Source organism: Gossypium hirsutum, chromosome A12 (assembly GCF_007990345.1).
Source record: "Gossypium hirsutum isolate 1008001.06 chromosome A12, Gossypium_hirsutum_v2.1, whole genome shotgun sequence".
NCBI classification, from domain to species: domain Eukaryota; kingdom Viridiplantae; phylum Streptophyta; class Magnoliopsida; order Malvales; family Malvaceae; genus Gossypium; species Gossypium hirsutum.
Window position 1 is genome coordinate 32,030,290 of NC_053435.1, and position 10,322 is coordinate 32,040,611.

The window sequence follows — 10,322 nt, forward strand, 5'->3', positions numbered from 1 at the left end:
TACTAAGATTAAATGTGCAGACTTCTTCAAATGATCAACCATAATTTAGATAACATCTATCTTTTACAAAATCCATCGAAATTCTATTTCATTACTACTCAGATATCAATACATGTTGTAACAGTCCCGAAGGCCCTTGATGATCAGCATTAACTACTATGGGCCATATGTAACAATTGTTACCTAATTTTTGGATTTATCGAGACACGAACTCTATCTCGAAACAACAAACAATCATCAGTTCCAATATAAAATTTTTGAATCATTAATCAATTTCCGTTGAACCCCTTTTTAACTTGCAATTCACTGATGCATTTATGAACTTCACAAATTCGCTAAATGTTTTTAACACAGCTAATATTTGTCCATCATCAGATAAAATCAATCGCATATTCACCGCTCGTAAAGCACACATAGGTTTCTTGCTCAGAACATCTGTGATTGTAATCGTTTTCCCTGGGTGATAATCAATTTCTAACTTGTAGTCTTTCAGCAATTCAAGCTATCCTTGTTGTCGTAAATTCAAATCTTTCTGAGTCACTAAATAATTTTAACTCAAGTAATCATTATAGTTGTCACATTACCCACAAAATAATCAATGCCACTTACCATTCAATGCAAATACATTATCAATCATTTTTTAATTCACGCGTCGAATAACTCCTTTCATGTAACTTTAACTATATAGAAGCATAAGCCATCACTGTACATTCTTGTACTAAAACACACTCCAAACCATTCAATGATGCATGACTAAAAATCATAAAGTCTTTACCCGATTCAGGTTGAACCAAAACTGATGCTTCAGTTAACAGTGTTTTTAACTGCCTAAAACATTATTAACATATATTAAACCAAAACAAACTTTGCACAAATGAGAACTTCAACAATCAAAACAACTTTAATTTACAATAATATTTCTCAAATAGAACCGTTCTGATGAATATAATTTTGTATCATGTCTTCTAAAGTATGAATTCTTCATTCAGATTATCCATCTGTGAACGCACAAAATTCATTTTCGAACCCAAGGATAAACTCAAACACATATAACTCAATTAACCTTTTAAACAAATAACCCAATAAAACTAAAAAACTAAATCGGTCTTGTTTTTCAAACAATAACTTTTCAAAGAAAACCTTTCTTCTTGTTGTCAAGATAACTCAGCTATACAATTATCGTAATTTTCTTCAAAATACTAATCAAAGATCTTTAAAAATTGCATAATTCAAACGTAACATAACATCCCACTTTCAACTCATTGACTTTTATCAAGATTACCTTGGAATGATAACTAATATACAAATTTGTACGTGATCTTTCATCGTTTACACTTTTGCCGATGTCAACCCACTTTCACGGAAACTAGAAAGGATTATATAATAAAGCTATCTCAACTATTAACCATCGAAGCCTTGAACTATACTGAAGCCACTTTCATCATATAAAAATCATAATGCCAGAGTAAGACCAACATCTGAACCGTATAAATAGTTAAAATCCCAACTATTAATAATGTATTTTGAACACAAAAGAAAATCAAATATGGTTTCCTTCGCAACCAATATAGAAACACAACCTCTATAATTTGATGAGGATACCACTATACTCTTGTGATCAAACCAGAAATTATAATCATAATAGATATAGTCATCTCCGTTACAAGAATATCTCTTGCAATTAATTACATAGAATCATAGTAAAATCGAGGTAGAAAAATCTTAGAATGTAGAGTTATACTAAATTTATAAAAATTACAACCCATATAGAATGATAAAGATCTCGATGATATCCCAGGAAATTTCTAGAAGGAAAAACATCATTCATAAATATTGAAATCAACGATAACAAAAGCGATATAACCTTCATGTATATTCAACAAAGCAATAACCAGTCGAAATAGAATACTAGCATCATACGGATTTTGCTGTCTACTTTCCTATCAACAAAAGAGTATAGAATACCAGAGAAAGATAGAGCAATGCCAATCATAACTCAAACAGACCAACAATGCTTTCGTCTATCAGTATGTTTAGCTAGTGTTCTCATACGATAAGAATTTCATCTGAAAATATATTGCTACATATACTTCTGAAAATAGATAAACATATAGAGTAACCAGAAGGAATCGTCATAAACTATTCGACTATAACCGCTGTACTTAGCTATCTTTACAATTCAAACATTATTCCACTGTCTATTTTTGACATCACTGATTTCTCATTATCCCATCACTAACAAAAAAATTAATTCAGAGGAACTTTCAGATAATACATTTTTTAGATATCATACCTGAATATTTTGTTTCATCAAAGTCAACATTTTCTTTAACAATGACTTTGCACAATTTGAATGACTTTCAAAACAATCTGATATATTTTCTAGTACTATCCTTATTTGCTGACTCATTCTCTTATCTGACTACTATATTAATCCTTCAACCACAGAACTCTGCAATTCCACACTTGTGAGCTTATTTAATCTAAATGTTACAGATTTCATTATAATACCATACTAATGAGGGGGTGAGGGTCGTAAAGCCTTAACTTTAACTCTCACATGTACATGCACATACTATAACATTTATTAATAACACAATATTATTAACTTTTATTCATACCTTTATGAGTTTCAACTCATCATAATCACATTTTCACTCAAACATTTGAGTACCACTTTCTGTATTATTGGAATTAGCTCAGTTGGAAAACACATCTATCTAATTAAAATAATTCTCATCAGAATCGGGAGATATCACACTATCACAGGTTAAATATGGCATGGATAGCTAGACTCACATATGCTACATTAGTCCTAGAATTGACTAAACTGTAGTTCTGATACCAATAAATGTAAAACCCCTAAATTGTATCCGTCGTCGGAGTAGGGCTACGAGGCATTACCGATCAAATATAGCATACAACATACATTTCTCATACTTGAATCCATCATCACATAAACATTAATCAAACATAATCACAATGTCCCTTATAAGGCTTTGCGAGACCTTAAAACATGTTTGGAAGAGGTTGGGACTAAACCGATAACTTTTGGAAACATTGGGAAACTTAGAAAATTTTCATACACAAAGGGATCACACGCCCTTGTGAATAGCCCATGTGCCTAACACGGCCACCAGACACGCCCATGTCACAGGCCGTGTGAAAACATGGCATACATATTGACTTACACCACATGGCCAGAGACACGCCCGTGTGCCATGACCGTAGGAAAACTGAAGGGTTTACTGATTTGGGTCACACGACTAGCCATGTAACACCCCTTACCCGTATCCGACGTCGGGACAGGGTTCGAGGCGTTATCAGACTTAAACATAAACATTCATATAGAACAAGGCCATAAAATTTCATCTAATTTAAAACCATTTGTACACAAGCATATTGTTCCTTATATGGGCCTACGAAGCCCAAAACATACAGTGGGTGAGGTTCAGGACTAAACCGAGAACTTTCAGAAGTTTTACAACACTTAGAAAATTTTCTTATTTTGGAAGGTCACACGCCCATATGGGTAGGCCGAGTGGTCACACACGCTCATGTGGCTTGGGACATGCTCGTGTCCTTAGCCCGTGTAACTCCTTGTTTATAACAGCTGGCCACATGCCTATGTGCCATCCCATGTGTCACACACAGCCAGTAGGCACGCCCGTGTGTCTAAGACGTGTAACTCACTGACTTGTTTAACTAAGTTTCATGGGTTACACGGTCAAGTCACACGCCCGTGTGCTCAACCGTGTGGCACGAAATTAGGCCTGATTTCAGCCATTATTCCCACCTATCATTCATATAACTAAAAGCATTCATTTGGCATCATTTTCACATATAATAGGCAACCAAAAATGACCATTTCATGCACATTGCATGCCATTTAAATTCCTTCCATTTCACTACTCAAATCCATAACCAAAATCATGAAAAATCAATATGCCAAAACCTTAACTTCTATATGCATTTTCTCACCATCTTATTAACTATATCAAGTCTCAAAACATATCAATTCATCATCTTAAAACCAAGCCACAATATGACATTTCTCAACCATGACACAACATTATTGATTAGCCAAATCAATTAACCATCTGGCAAACACATGAATTCATACTAAACTTGCCAAAACATAAAACATTATTTATATCACATATCACTTACCAAATTCATAAATCTAGCCAATTCAAATGGCCAAATACACCCCAAAAATTACATCATATACAAGCCAAATCTCATGGCTATAATGTAATTCAAAACATATCATCATCAAAATGTACCATACTAAACACATTTCCACATAACTGAAGCCTATACATGACATATAACCAAGTCACAAGTGTATAAATACTGAAATCAAAAACTAGATAGTGTGATGCAATCTCCGCTGACTTCTAACCCGAGCAAACATCTAAATCACTATAAAACAAAGAAAAATAACACATAGTATGCTATAAAGCTTAGTAAGCTCGTATGATATTAAACTTATCTTATCGAATAAGCACATATTAAGTATTTACATATACTATAATACAAATTCACTTGATTTCACCTTTATACCATAATTCCAATCACATAATTAACAAAGCTTCACAAGTTTATTTATTTCTATGCTCATACGGATCAAAAACATTATTATCATTTCGATCATATTTACATACACAAAATCAACTATCTATATAACTTCATTCAAACCAACATTCCTCACATTTTCTTTAGCCAAGTTAAATCGTGTTAATTATCATCAAGTAACAGTATTTCGCACATTATACCTTATGTATATATAATTAAAACCAACATAACTCATGCCTCATTTAACATCCAATATATACCTTCATATAGCCAACTGAACTCATTTTGGCATAAAAATATTTATACACAAATCTTTCTCATTTCATATACATGATACAATATGAACTTACCACTTTCATTCGATTCTTACATAAGTTTTGTACGTACCAGTATTACTTATTTTGATCGTATTTTCATTCTTGTCTTGGCTATGCCCGTCTAACCATTCAGAATCGCTAAGGATACTTGGAAATCTCGTATAACTCATACAATGCCATATCCCAGATATGGTCTTACATGTTATAGTATATCGATGCCAATAGCCCAGCTATGTTCTTACACGAATCTCATATCGATGCCAATGTCCTAGACATGGTCTTACACGAATCTCATATCGATACCAATGTCTCATACATGGTCTTACATGAAATCACATCTCGGTAATCCTAATGTCATGACATTTGTTTCCTATACTATTCTTAGGGCTCGTACGGAACTTCCGGACGTCGTAACTCTATTGATTTCAGCTCGTAATCATGACCATTCAGCATTTAATTCAATTCAATAATAAATAAGCATTTATAACACAATTTAAGTACATTTATTAGCATACGAACTTACCTCGTTCACTATAACAACGAATTAGGTCAACTAATCTGATACTTTATTTTCCCCCATTCTAGATCCGAATCTCATTTTTCTCAATCTATATAATAAAAAATTACTTATTTAATCATTAATTCATTCAATTTAACGCAATTTACAAATTTTGGAAAAATTACACTTTTTCCCCTATTATTACACATTTTTTCAATTTAGTCCTTATCACATAAAATCACAATTTCTTGCAATTTCATTCTACCCATGCTTAGCTGAATTCTTCTTATTGCCTTAGTAGCCCACTTTTTCCAAATAATCACACTTTTAATCACATAATTTTAATATTTCACAATTTAATCCTTAATTTGCATTTTCATAAAAAATCACTTTATAAAATATGAAAATCTAACATCAAATATTCATATTTCACCATTAAACATCAAAAACATAAAAAAAAATCAATGGAAACTATCAAAATCTTTAACAATTTTGAAATCGAAGACATGGGCTAGCTAGTGCTAGTTGCAACGATCTCAAAAGCGTAGAAATCATTAAAAACAGAGCTAAAACCGTACCTAATCGAGCATTTGAAGTTTGGCCGAACCAAAAGCTTTTCCCATGCCTAACATTCTTTCTAATTTTTGGTGGAGAAATGGTGAAAAGATGATGATTTTAATTTGTTTTTATTAAACACTAACTTTATTAACTAATTACCAAAACATCCTTTAAAAACATTAGTAATTACACCAAATGCCACTCCACTATCATCCACTAACTCATAAATGGTCTATTTACCACTTAAGGACCTTTACTTTAATGTTCTATAGCTATTTGACACTTTTAGCTAATAGAACATAAGTTTTACGTTTTACGTGATTTAGTCCTTTTTACCGAATTAAGCATTCAAACAGTAAAATTTCTTTACGAAATTTTCACACAAACATTCTATCATACAGAAAACCTTAATAGAATAATAAAATAAATATTTTGACTTCAGATTTGTTGTTCTGAAACCACTGTTCCGATTTGACCCAAAAATGGGCTATTGCAATAACCCTAATGATATGTCATTTGTATCCTACGTATTCCTAAGGTTCAAACGGGACTCGATAATCGTCATAAAATCATTGGATTTCCACATTTAATTTCATGACAAACAAGACATGAATATATAATTCAATATAACATTAAAACGTTAATTAATCGTACGAACTTACTACGATTACAATGACGTAAAAAGAAGATCAACTAATCTGAGGCTTTAGCTTTTCCTCGATCTAGTTCCGTACGAGGTTTATCCTGATCTAAATAAGAAAATTCAATCCATTTAATACTCATACTATTCAATTCAATCCATATTTCATACTTTTGCAAAATAACACTTTTGCCCTTAATATTTTAAGTTCTTTACAATTTAGTCTTTAAGCTCATAAATTGAAATTTAAGCAATTTCATCCATATTTCATACTATCCGAATACACTACGGACTTGTATCAACCCATAAAAAAGAACATTTCATAATTGTACCATGAAATTTTACTACATTTATAAATAAGTCCCTAAATAACAATTTCATCAAAAATCCCTTTACAAAACTTGTTTATTTAACAACAAGGACTCATCATTAAAATTCAATAATCATGCAAACATGCTCATGGAAAAACCCTAAACCTTTAACAATTTTACAAATTAGTCTCTAGGCTAGCTAGATTAAGCTACAATGATCCCGAAAACATAAAAATAATTAAAAACAGAGTTATAAAACATACCATGAAAGAACAAAAACCTAGCCAAATACCTAGAAAGATTCCATGGAGTTTCTTATTTTAATTTTTGATGGAAGAAGATGACACAAAAGATGATATCTATAACAACTCTTTTTCAGTGAAATTGGAACAGTTGTTTTAGGACCACAAATATGACATTGAAATATTTATTTTATTAATTTTTTAAAGCCTAAATCATGTTAGTAATGTCATATAAAAATTTTGCTAAGAAATTTTATCGTTAGCATGCTTAATTTGATAAAAAGGACTAAATTGCATAAGGTGCAAAATTTGAGCTCTATCAGTAAAAGGCGTCAAATTGCTATGAAATTGAAATATGAGTGATCTGATTAGACCATTTGTATTAATAGTGTACAAAGATGAACAACTTTTTAATGGTTTCAAAGGTTATTACTTAAGGTTAATTTGGTAAATTAATAAAAATAACTTAAATTAAGAAAAAGGTAAAAGAAAGATATCATATTTCTTCTTCTTCATCAACCAAATTAAGCACCTAAGGAACCCATTAAATACCTTTCAAGGTTCAACCATACTCCATCTATGCATGTAAGTGCATTTTTGTTCCTTTTTTTAATGATTTTTATGTTTTTGGAGTCGTTATAGCTTAAATTAGATAGCTCGGGGCCTAATTTGCAAGACTATTAAAAGTATATGCATTTACAATCAATGTATATGTCCTTTTTTATGTTTGATGAAAGAAAATGGTTATTTGTTGTGAGATAAACAACTTTTATCAAGTGATTTTTGATAAAATTGTCATTTAGGGATTAAATTCAAAAATAGAAAAATATACATGGTGAAATTGTGAAATAAATGAAATGTAGGGATTTCTAGGGACCTACATGAAATTCAACTATGGTGGGTTAAGGGTGAATTGCATGAATTTTCATTTTACGAGCCTAAAAACTAATTTGTAAAGAAATCAAAACATTAGGGGCAAAAGTGCAATTTTGCAAAAATGTGAATTTGGATTGAATTGAATAAAATAGTTATTAAATTGATTAAATTTATGCATTTAGATCAAGATAGACCACATACAGCTCTAGATTGAGGCAAAGAAAAAGCTGTAGATTAATCGACTACATTTCTATGTTTATCGTCAAGGTACGTTTGTACGTTTAAATAGCATTTTAAATTATATTTTAAAGTTATTATTTTATATAATGTCAAATTGTGTTTTGGAGGAAAATTTAATGGCATATCGATGATCATCGGTTAATGAAAAGGGATAGTTTCAGCTATCAAAATAATGAAAAGGGATAGCCTCGGCTATCAAATTATGAAAAGGGGCGGTGACGACCATCAAATAATGAAAAGGGATATGACGACCATCGAAGAGTGAAAAGGGATGGCTTTGGCTATTGAATTGTGAAAAGTGATAGCTTCAGCAATCAAATTATGAAAAGGGATGGTGACGACCATCAACAATGAAAAGGGATGGTGATGACCATCAAATAATGAAAAAGGGATAGCTTCAGTTATCGGGCTATGAAAAGGGATAGCTTCAGCTATTGAGCTATGAAAAAGGTTAGAACAACCATCGTGATTTTACTGGTGTGAGCTTCGGTAAGAATTATCGATGCAATTTATCTTATTACTATGGAAAGTAGTAAGTATGTGATATCCATGGCAATCAGAAGTATAAATTCACTTGAATTAAGTTTATAAATCATTTAGTGTATTGTTGAATTGATACATATGTAATTTAAGATTATGCAACGTATTGGTAAGGATAGATTATATACTACGAACTTAATAAGCATAACATGCTTACCTTGTGTTTATTTCTCTATGTTTTGTAGATAATCGGAAGCTCGTTTGGGTTGGATAGTCATCGGTAACCTATCACACTATCCATCAGCTATATTGGTAGATTTTGACTTTTTTAACTCTTGGTTATAATGGCATGTATAGGTGTTTTGGTTGAAGTTTTAGCCATTACGTTTTGGCTAATAAATTTGGTATTTTTGAATGATGAAACGGTGTTCAGTTGGAATGTATATATTTGGCCTTATAATTGTTATTGTTTTGGTGTTTGTGGTAACTATATGATGGAAATTTAAAATGGTGGTTAAACATGTTTGTTATAAATTGTCTTTTGATATGTTTGAATGTGGTGATTTGGTATATTGGTTATAAATGACATATATGACTAATGATGCTAGGTGCTAAATAACATATTAGGTACTTTTGGTGTGAATTTGATTGGTAAACAAAGTGGTAAGTTTTTGCATAAACATAGTTATATGTTAGTTGAACTTTTGGTCAAATTATGCATATGGTTATACATGTCTAATTGTTGTGATTGAGGTGTCTTTTGGGCATATTGGTTGATTGCTTATGTACCTTATTAGGATAGCTTGATTATGCTTGCTTTTAGTGCAATTTGAAGGTTTGTTTATATGTGGAAATTTGATTGTAGGTATGTGCTTGAATTGGTGAGAAAAATGGCTTATATCTCGTCCACACGGGCAAAGACACAGGCTTGTTGTAACACCCCTAACCTGAATCAAATCACCGGATTAAGGCTGAGAGGTATTACCGAACTAAACATTTAATAATCTCATTCACATTGTAAATAAACATAAACAGAGATCGAGCTGAAATACATACTGATATTTAAGTTATACGCCATTTTCGTATGGCCAGAATATTTACAATTTCAAAACATCGTTATCATCAGCCTAACCTATACATGCCATATCGAGTCCAAAATATAATTGTACCCAAAAATATCGATAGTGTGATAAACTGCTGACGATCCCCGAGTCGGTGGCCAAAATCAATAATCTATAAAACAAAGAAATAAAGAACAGAGTAAGCTTTCAAACCTTAGTAAATTTTAAGCAATACAAACAATTAAAACTTGTCATTTAAATCGAGCATTTAGTATCACAAAACTAATATTCTAATTACAAATCACTTGGCCGAATATACACAAGCACACCAATTAAAAAGCCTATTGGCCGAATATATATGTATATAAATATATGAATACACAAAGAAATTTCAGCACATACTTTACTTTACTTTATAGCTCATACAATTAATTTAAGTCACATACTTTCATGTAATGACAGACATCGACCGAATAGGTCATGCTCTTATTTGTAGATATAAGAATCATTCACACACATA